Source organism: Bubalus kerabau, chromosome 5 (assembly GCF_029407905.1).
Source record: "Bubalus kerabau isolate K-KA32 ecotype Philippines breed swamp buffalo chromosome 5, PCC_UOA_SB_1v2, whole genome shotgun sequence".
Classification (NCBI taxonomy): Eukaryota; Metazoa; Chordata; class Mammalia; order Artiodactyla; family Bovidae; genus Bubalus; species Bubalus kerabau.
The window spans coordinates 7412456-7423154 of NC_073628.1; positions in this window are offsets into that span (position 1 = coordinate 7412456).

Genomic DNA, 10699 nt, shown 5'->3' on the forward strand with positions numbered 1-10699 from the left:
GAGGGTTCTGTACCCTGTGCTAACCTCATAACTTTACTAACCGCCCCCCCTTCCCCGATAAAGCAGGGCTAGCTTAAGCAGCTAATTAAAGTGATGTTGGTGAAGCTGTACTTTTTTAATCAATCTTTCTCCCTGTAAGAGTGGAATATTACAGAGAAGCCGATGGTTCCCCTCAGACGCAGTTTTGATATTTGCTCAGGCACTGGAAAATTTTTAGTAGATTTTTAGGACTGGAAGGAGGAAAAACTGAGTTGGGTCACCTCATTTTACAAATGGGAATTTGGGGGCCTGGGGAGTTTGGGATTTGCTTAAAATCAGACAGAGCTAATTAGTATCAGAAGTTATTCTTGAATCTAAGAATTCCAATCTCATGGCACTTGCCTTTCTCTCCCACTCCCTCTTACTACTAACCCCCCTTCTTCCAGGGCTTCTGTCAATCTCCTCGACTGCCCTTCTCTAGGGCTTGGTGGGAATGGGAGACCTAGGCCCCCATCTTGTCTGCGATCTCTCGCCCACTCTCTCTCTTCAGGAGCCACTGAAATAAGAGCCCTGAAGTGCTTTAAGTAGCTGTTAACATAGCTAACATCACCGACTCGATGGACATGAGTTTGGGTGAACTCTGGGAGTTGGTGATGGACAGGGAGCCCTGGCGTGATGCAATTCATGGGGTCACAAAGAGTCAGACACGACTGAGGAACTGAACTGAACTGGACATAGCTAACTAGTCATTTCCATTCTCCTTACACACAGGTGTAGCATTTTGCTTATACTGTGAGAATGGCTGTGTTGTATTTGGCTAATTCCCCCTGAATTTGGGGAAAGAGATTAGAATGAAGCTCAGCAGTCAGGAAACTTCGGTGAGAGGTATGGCTTGCCAAAGAGACAATTCTTACCTTTTTTTCCCCAGTTGGTAAGTAAAAAATATTTTAGAGGTTATGAACACTGACCCTCTTTTTTACTATTTAGGCCTGAAGGTTTACTGCCCTCATCTCTCCTAGCTTTTGCTTCACAAAATTAGCGGTCTCCAAAATACTCCTTAGCAAAATACTAATTCCTTCTTCTTCTTCTTGATATGGTGAGTCTCTTTTTTTCTGTAAGATAATTTAAACAAGATGGCCTAAATTTGCCATTTTCTTTGGTGAGGAGATAGATAATACATTTGATTATGAGCCTTTCTCTCAATTCTTTTGAACCAAGGCTCTCTTTAACACAAAACTAAATTTTCTTCAAGGCATCTTTTGTCTGGCCCTCGTTCATGTTCCTTTTACTTCATAACATTCTAAGGCAGCTGGTCTCAAAACCCTGTTTATTCCCCTCTATCTCAGTCTGAAACCTGGTCTTTATTTGGGCCTAAGGGCACAGGTATAAGAGGGCTAATCCATTTCAGCTGATGGGTCACCTTGTGCTCCCACCGCACCCTCAAAATGCCCAGGCTAAAAATAGGAGGCTCTTGGTTCTGGTTTCTGGCAATTACTCTCCTGACAGCATGTGACCTTGGGTACTAACCCAAATAGCTTCTCAGTGGTAATTTTCTTACGTGTAAAATGAGGAGATTAGAGGAAAGGAATGATGATGCGGAGTCTATAAAATGCAGTAAACAGAGATGAGACGGGAACATGGAAGATTTTAGGCCTCCGGGCTGTAGCTCCAAGGAGGTGGGGCACTGAAAAGGACTAAAGTAGCAAACATTTAGGATCCGGCATCTACAGCGTCTGTCACCTAATCCTTCAGAATCACATCAGGCCAGAAACCTCCAAGAATGCTAGAATCTGCTCCACCTCCTCTTTTTAATAAGGCCAGTGGGGCTTAGTCAAGAGAAGTTTCTGAGGCCTTTCCTTTCTGGGTTTAAGGTTCAGAGGCCAGTCTGAGTGGGTCTTCAGGGATATCTGGGAACCCCCCCACACCTCTTTTCTTGTATTTCCTCTAAGCTTGTGCTATTTAGCTAATCCTTTGTTGCCAGAGACAGTTTTGGAAATGCTGGTCAGCAATAAAGTGAAGTGAAGTCGCTCAGTCGTGTCCGACTCTTTGCGACCCCATGGACTGTAACCTACCAGGTTCCTCCGTCCACTTTTCCAGGCAAGAGTACTGGAGTGGGTTGTCATTTCCTTCTCCAGGGGATCTTCCCGACTGAGGGACTGAACCTGGGTCTCCTGCATTATAGGCAGACACTTTACCATCTGAGCCACCAGGGAAGTGCGGTCAGCAAAAAAAGGCAAGGGGGATCCACCCAACCCCCATCCCGGAGAACAACTTTCTTGTTTTCTAAAGACTCAAGAAATTGGCAGTTCCCAGCGCCGTTCTGCTGCCCACCTTCCCCAAGCTGATCTCTGGAATGATGACTGCACAAAAGTTAGCTCCCTCCTCTCTGCACAGCAGACAACTCACACTGTAGGAAAATCCCACAGAGGTGGATGCAGCTCAGAGCTCCATTATGCAAAAGAGAGGTCATTCTTTTCTAGGGGATTTTGGACAGCTAAAAACGTACCCAGAGAAAATCTAAAATCAACCACTGAAATCCACCAGACACATAGTTTACCTCACAGAGAACTGTGGGCAATTCTAGCAGAAACAGGTTACAGAAACTAAAAATGGCTGTGTCATCAGCCTTCCCCAAACTATTGTTGGGAAGAGACAGCCTGAGCCTCTCTCAGGCACTGAACATAACTAGGCTGAAGAGTAAGGGAAACATTCTCCTCTTATCTTCCCCAGAAAAGCAGCCATCTTAAAGGAACAAAATTGTGACATTTGCAGAGATGTGACTGGACATACAGACTGTCATACAGGGTGAAGTAAAAAAGAGAAATACAGTGGAACCTAGAAAAATGGTACAGATGATCTTTTTTGCAAAGCAGAAATAGAGACACAAATGTAGAGAACAAACGTATGGATACCAAGGGAAAAAGAGGGGTGAGAGGGTGGGATGAACTGGGAGTTTGGATTGACAAATATACACTGTTACACTATGTGCAAAATGGATAATTAGTAAACTATTGTATGACATAGGAAACTCTTCTCAATGCCCAGTGGTGAACTAACTACATGGGAAGGAAATCCAAAAAAGAAGGCATATATATGTAAACACGTAGCTGATTCACTTTGCTGTACAGCAGAAACTCACACACGTTGTAAAGCAATTATACTTCAATAAAAGTTAATAAAAAGAATCCAGGGACTCCCCTGGTGGTCCAGTGGCTAGGACTCTGTGCTCCCAACGCAGAGGGCTTAAGTTTGATCTCTGGTCAGGGAACTAGATCCCACATGCTGCAACTAAGGCCCAGCACAGCCAAATAAATAAATAAATAATTAAAAAAAAAAAAAGAAAAGAATCCATCTTTAAGTGTAGGACGTAGTGGAAGAGTTCTGTGTAGACAGAATCCTCTTTCTAGGGGAGAATATAGGCGAAAGTATCTTGAAAAAGAGGTTTCTCATCTCCAGTCCAAGAACATGCTGCTAGTTCCCTCTTTATTTGCCACATAATGTTCTTGGCCCTGGGCCCTGCAGCCTATTTGTGGATCTTTCCGGAAGGCCAATCTGTAGCATCATGAGATGTAGGAGGACAGAATGACAACAAGAGGCAGAAGGCAGCTCTGTTTCACCCTGTTTCTCCCCAGTTTAAGGGCCCTTCACCGGCTTCACCCAGAACTTCCAGACCTTCCTTTCCTAGGCTGTGCGCCCTCCCTGTGGCCTCTGCTCTTGTCCTGGCTAGCCTTGAGTGGAGACGGTCTACTGACCCCCTCCCTAGGCAGAGAACAGGGTCTCCCAGCTTTCTTCAATCCCTTCATTGTGCCTGGTGCACCTGCAGGACAGGAAATCTAGTAGCAGCTTTATTTTCTGTAATATTTATTGAGCACTGTGCCATACGCATTCCGTGGACCGTCTCTTTTCAGTTCTCACGATCACCCTGTGAGGGAGATGCTGTTGTTAACCCCTTGGATGGATGAGAAAACTGAGGCCAAGGCTGTCTCTCTTGGCATCACTAGGGCCTGGCACAGACTAGAAGCTCAAAATGTGTCTATTAAATAATAATTAAATGAATACATTGGAATAGTATCTCTTTTGAAAGTGAAAGTGAAGTCGATCAGTCGTGTCTTGACTCTTTGCAACCCTATGGACTGTAGCCCGTTAGGCCCTTCTGTCCATGGGATTTTCCAGGCAAGAATACTGTAGTGGGTTGCCATTTCCTTCTCCAGGGGATCTTCCTGACCCAGGGATCGAATTCAGGTCTCCCACATTTCAGGCAGACTCTTTACCCCCTGAGCCACCAGGGAATCCTTAAATTAAAAAAACAGAATAGTTTTTTTTAACACAGTAGATGCCCAGTAAGTGCAGTGATTGGTAACCCAGCCAGGGAGGGGCTGTGAAAGGATAACTTGGCCCCCATCTAGGAATGTCCAGTCCAGGGACACTTTTATAAAGTGAACTCAGTGGTTCTCTGAAGTTTCCAGCACTTTGTTGTACTGTGTAAGTATTGGAGGGTGGTGGTGAGGAAGAAGGCAGTGATTAGACAAAAGCTTGATGTGCTTTGATAGGAACAAAATGCTTTCAGATGTGACACAAACATGATCGCCCAGCAGGCTGGAGTAAAATAGCACTGAGCTGTACTGGGCAAGAAACTGCAGAACTTCTAGACAAACTGATCCACAGCGGTGGGGGAAGGGCGGCACCGGAAGGCTGTCTTCAGTATCCATGGAGCTCTGGCCTCCAGAGCAGAGGGCAGGTCTCACTATCGCTTCACTGGAGGACTCACTGTAGGAGTTGCTGTGTCTAGCCCTGACCTGTGCTGGGGGCACTCTGGTTACTCACCCTCTGAGGCCTGAGAGCAAACCTTCCAAAATAGCCTGGAGGGACTGTAAAGCTTCCCAGTGGGCAGCATGCATGTGTTCAGTCACCCGCTGAGGTCCAGACGGATGCTGTGTTAGCATCACACACCCAGCACAAGGCTAGAAAACACTCCTCCCCTCCTACAAACACACACACTCACACTCACACACACACACAGGTGTCCATTCTTTCTCCACACAGCTGTGGCCCACATCCAGCAGAGACCAGTCTCATGGAATAGGGGTAGAGGTCACGAAGCTCTAGGAACCTTGCCTGCGTGCCTGTGTACATGCTCAGTCATGTATTCCTCAGCACATGCCAGATAAAAACTGAAGCCCATGGCACCATGGGTCTTTCTCCAGGGCTGATGTAATAGTAGAGGCTTGCAGCAATTGAGGCGGAATGGACCTTAAAGCCCTTTAGGTGATGGGAGCTCACTAGAAACCAAGAGGAACAGGAGGGGAGACAGAAGCGAGGTCTGGGAGGACTTGAGTTACCTGGAAAGGGAGTTGAGACTCGACTCTTTGCACAGAAGGATGGCTTTTGAGCTGGGAGAGGCCCTGGCTTTGGGTGGTATTGTGTAGCTGCTCTTTGCAAGGTGGCTGAGCTGGGAGAGGCCACAGAGTGGAGGGCACCAGAGTCCATCGTCCCAGCCTGGGCCAGACGTCATGGAGGCTTGGATTGGGGTGGATGGTGGCATGGGACAAGAGAAACAAGACAGGTATAGGTCTGCAGAGGCTCTCTGGGCTCCCCACACTGGCCTCCTCCTCAGCACCCTTTCCAGACTCATGTTCTTTCCTCCTTTTTTTGGCCACACTGTGTGGCATATGGGATCTTAGTTTTCCATCCAGGAATGGAATCTGTGCTCCCTATGGTGGAAATGCTGTAACCATTGGACCCCCAGGGAAGTCCCCCCACTTTTTTAAGCATTCATATTCATCTTTATTTATTTATTTTTGTGGGGGACCAAACCCAGGTCTCCCGCATTGCAGGCAGATTCTTTACCAGCCGAGCCACCAAGAATACTGGAGTACCCACTCTCCAGGGGATCTTCTTGACCCAGGAATCAAACCTGCATTGCAGGCAGATTCTCTATCAGCTGAGCTATCAGGGAAGCCCAGGTACTCAATAGATGTTTATTAAAAGAAAGATTCTTTAAATTCTATAGTGCTTTACAATTTTCCAAGTTTCACATGGGGTTTTTCCTTGTGGTCCAGTGGCTAAGACTCCGAGTTCCTGATGCAGGGGGCCTGGGTTTGATCTCTAGTTAGAGAACTGGATCCCACATGCTGCAATTAACAGCTCTCACAAGCCACAACTAAGACCTGACACAGCTAAATAAATAGTTAATTTTTTAACAATTTCACACATGTGACTTCATATAATCCCATAATAACCCTTTCCCTCCACCTTTGTATTGCCCCTCTCCCTTCCCTCTCCCCACAGGTAACCACTAGTTTGTTTCTATGTCTGTGAGTCCAGACGCCTGTTCCTTACTCGCAGTGACACAACTGCCTGGAACGCCCCTCCCCTTCTCTTCAGATGACATTCTCATCACCCTGCCCAGACGTCACTCCTGGGAAAGGGCCTCTCTGACCAGCGCGTCTGAAGTCATCCTGTATCACCACCCCGCAGTAACTCTGTCACAACACAGCCTATATTTTCCTGCTTGAGTATGTGTTTGGTAACACGTCCCCCTCTCTTCAGAGGGTCAGAGGGCCTCCAGGGTTTGCAGTCTGGTTGGCAGGGAGGATGGGATGTCACTGCTGGAGGCTGAAGGGGACAGAGGAGCCTCGGGCTCATTCTTCATAGATACAGGAGAGATGGGTCTGTGCCATCCTTCCTACAAGTCCCGGCTGTGGACAAAGGGAGGGAACTCCACAGAGATGTCCCTTGGCTTCTTTTGAAAACTTGTTTCTCTAAGGCCAGAGCTCATTCTGGCCCCTGCATTCCCAGCTGCTGCTGCTGGGGAGCAGCTAACCTGAGATGGGGCGCAGCTTAGAATCCAGAGGAGGGAAGTGGGGGAGGGGAGAAGGAAGAGAGAACTTCCCGTGTCTTCCCCACTCCCCACAGACGTCACTTCTGCTTGTGAGTTCCAGAAATGGACAAACAAAATACTGCCCCCAAGAAATCAGAGCATCCAGATAATTTCTGGGGAGCGGAAGTGGTGCACCCCCACTACTTAGGTGCCCCTGGGCTTGTTTCAGCCCTGCTGCCCTGTAATCCAGGGGCGTGGCGGGAGGAACCGGGGCGGGGCGGGGGTGGGGGTGGTGGAGCATGCCCTACAGAGTGACTTGGCTCAAGAACCATAAAACGGTGATAGAAGCTGTCATTCCTCTCCTTTTGCCTTCCCCCAAGGCAGGAATCCTGGGGCTCCTGGGAACATCGGTTGGGGGCCAGCCCTGGCGTCCCATGGCAGCACAGTGCCCAGCATGACTGTAGTTCTGACGTGTCCACACCAGACGGGCCTTTGGTGTCACCAAGTCTCAGGCTGCCTCAGGCCTCTTCAGCCTGCAGCCTGCAAAAACCCAAGAACTTTAGACACAGCAGAGCTTGGGAAGAAGGTGGAGCCAAGAACAGCACTGGGAAAAGTATATGGGTGGAAATTTCCATGACTCTTCTGCCAAAGCAAAGACTTCAGCTGAGGCCCAATACAGAGACAGACCTGGGAGCTAGAAACCATCAAGGTCACAAAGGGTCACCCTTCCTCATTCTCCCAGATCTTTGTCACCAGCTGCCCCACCCTGAACCTGGGCCATAAAACTCAATCAGTTGTGTCCCCTCTATTCCAGCCCCACTTGATATCAGTCTCCTAGTTTCATGAGACATCCCACCACCTCTCCCTCAAGGACACGGGCCAACCTCCCGGCCAGTGGAAGCCCCTGCTTTAGGAGCCACATCAAGGCCCCTTGCCTCCTGCAGGAAGCCTTCCCTGCTGAATGGCCCATCTGTCCTTCGGTCACCCATGGCCATCATTGTCCAGTGACCTCCCCAGCACTCTTGTGATCATGCCCTTTGCTCAGTGACTCATCTGTTACCCTCAGCCATGGTCTATGACTTTTATTGCTGTTTATCACTTATCCTTGAAAGCACAGTCCAAGTCTTCCTATAGCCCTGCCTCAGCTCAAAATAGTGGTGCACACAGCTTGTACAGCATCCACACAGACCATCCTGTATGTCCTCCAGCTGGTGAGACTCTGAGAGGCTCACCCCAGGTTCCAACTGCTGGTCCCCAGGATCCACCCCCAGCCCAAGCCTGCACTTCCCCAGCAGGAGTCCAGTACAAATATTTACAGGCTTGACCTCTTTCCCCACTCCACCCCCACCCCGGTCTGAATCCCAGAGAGGATGAATGATGGGGACTCAGCCCGGGATCCTGGCCACAGCCTTCCCTGGGGCCTGTGCAGCCATGCCCACCAGCCCTCAGCCCCAACCCAGCAACATGGGTGTCCTGGAGCCAAGCAGGTGTCTCCTCCCTGTTCTTCCACTCAGTCGAAAGTCACCTTCCCTCAGTCCCCCAGAAGATCATGAATCTCTCCCCCTCTGCACCCCATCTGGTTCTAAAACTCTTTGGCCTTTATAGAGGGGTCATGGAGAGAGTGGCCTTGAGAGTCCCACACACTTGGTCTCAGCCTGGCTCCCCCATTGCTGGCTATGCCCTGTTATGTGGCAAGTAAGTTAACCTCTCTGAATCAAGTTTATTCCTCAGTGAAATAGGGGTGATCTGTGTAGTACCCCCTTCTCAGAGTTGTGAGGATGTCCAGAGCTTAGTATAGTGCCTGGCTCAAATGATCCACCCTGTAAATGGTGGCCGTCACCACCTTCCTTCCCCCAACTCCTGTACTAAGTAGGTAGCCCCTCCCAGACTCCCAGGTCTGACTGGAGCCAGGCACATCTCAGGAAGGGGTTAAACACTGCAATGACTTCATCCTTGCCTTGGAGGAGGAAGGAGGCAGAGAAAATAACAAAATCAGGCCAGAGACTGGGTGGAATTTTCCAGTGTTCATAAACAGGGCCATCTGGGTTGCTAACTGTGGTCACCATGGAGACGGTCACGTGTGCCTGCTTTCTGGTTATTCCAACCTGGCTCAAGGCCTATGACACAAGCTCCAGGCCTCTTCATTGGCTGCCACATTCTCTTGCCACCAAAATCTAGCAGGAGATTGGCCAAGTGCAGTTACTGGGCTGGAGTTAGACCTTCCCCACGCCACTGCTGGAACCTGCTGGAAGCTGTTGTTTTGAACCAGAGGAAGATGGAAAATAGGCTGCCAGAGATGTTGCCATAGCAACTCCTTTCCTTTCTGCTCTCTTAGGAGTTGATAGTTGACTTCTTTGTAGTTGAAGTACTTTTCCAAAGGCAGAAGGAGTGGCGGCCATTTTACACTGACTTAAGCATCTTCTTTGAAGGGGAATACTCTCATCATCCACAGTAGTCAAGGAATTTCTGAGCCTCTACTTATGGCTTTGGTTACCAGTCCACCCTGCTTTCTTTTTGTGAAATGGAGTATTCATTCAGGACACCCTATCTTCTAGGGCTGGAGTAAGTTTGCAAATGGGCTTCCCTAGTAGCTCAGTGCTAAAGAATCCACCTGCTAATGCAGGAGATGCAGGTTTGATTCTTGGTCCAGGAAGATCCCTTGGAGACTGAAATGGCAACCCACTCCTGTGTTCTTGCCTGGGACATCCCATGGTCAGAGGAGCCTGGTAGGTTACAGTCCATAGGGTCACAAAGAGTCAGACACAACTTAGTGATTCTTTTTTTTAAGTTTGCAAATGCTCACTGTAAACTGTAAAGCTCTGTGCACTCACCATGTGTCTCTAATTGATGAGCGTTAACATTAGTGTAGGGTGGAACAACCCTATGAAGTGGAGTTGGGGGCCCTACTGACTTGTTTAGCAAAGCCCAGAGCCTTGGGACCCAGGGGCCCCTTGGAAGTCCACTTACTGTTCTGTCACTGGGACCATCAGCAGTTCACATAGCTTCCCAGGGACTCCCTTTCTCTTTCTGTAAAAGAATTCTGTAGAGGACCTTGGAAGGCCCATTCTAGCTCTGACATCTTACGAATCTAAGTTAAAGGCCTGCCTGCTTGTTGCAGTGAAAAGGAAAAAAGAGGAATGAGTTTTTCTCTTTCTCTTTCCCAAGAACAAAATAGATAAAGAAAAGTGTGAGCAGGCCTGAACATTCCTAGTTGTTTTTTGTTTTTGTTTTTTTTTTGCTTTAACTGCTCCTAACTCTACATGTCTATAACTAAGTTTGCTTTTCTGCTCCCTAACTCTGCAGGAGCTATAATTCAGTTTTTCCTTTGACTCCATGCTAAATACATCCTGTATCTGGTGTTTACCCTTAAAACACCTTTCCCCTTGTAGAAAGGAGGCTGTAGAGCCACTGAACTACCAGACTCAATCACTAGGTTACTGACACCAGACTATGACTGTCTTAGAAAGAATGCAAGGGGAAGAAATCAAGATCTTATCACCTTTGTTCTTCATCACCGAATCCTGACTTTGAGCCCTTGCCTTATATAAGCCCCTAGACTCCTTATTCGGAGAAGGCAATGGCACCCCACTCCAGTACTCTTGCCTGGAAAAATCCCATGGATGGAGGAGCCTGGTAGGCTGCAGTCCATGGGGTCGTGAAGAGTCAGATACGACTGAGTAACTTCACTTTCACTTTTCACTTTCATGCATTATAGAAGGAAATGGCAACCCACTCCAGTGTTCTTGCCTGGAGAATCCCAGGGACGGGGGAGCCTGGTGGGCTGCCGTCTATGGGGTCACACAGAGTCGGACATGACTGAAGCGACTTAGCAGCAGCAGCCCCAGACTCCTTATGGGGGGGGGGGGGGAGGGCACAGTTCTTGAGGCATGAACCCTTCTG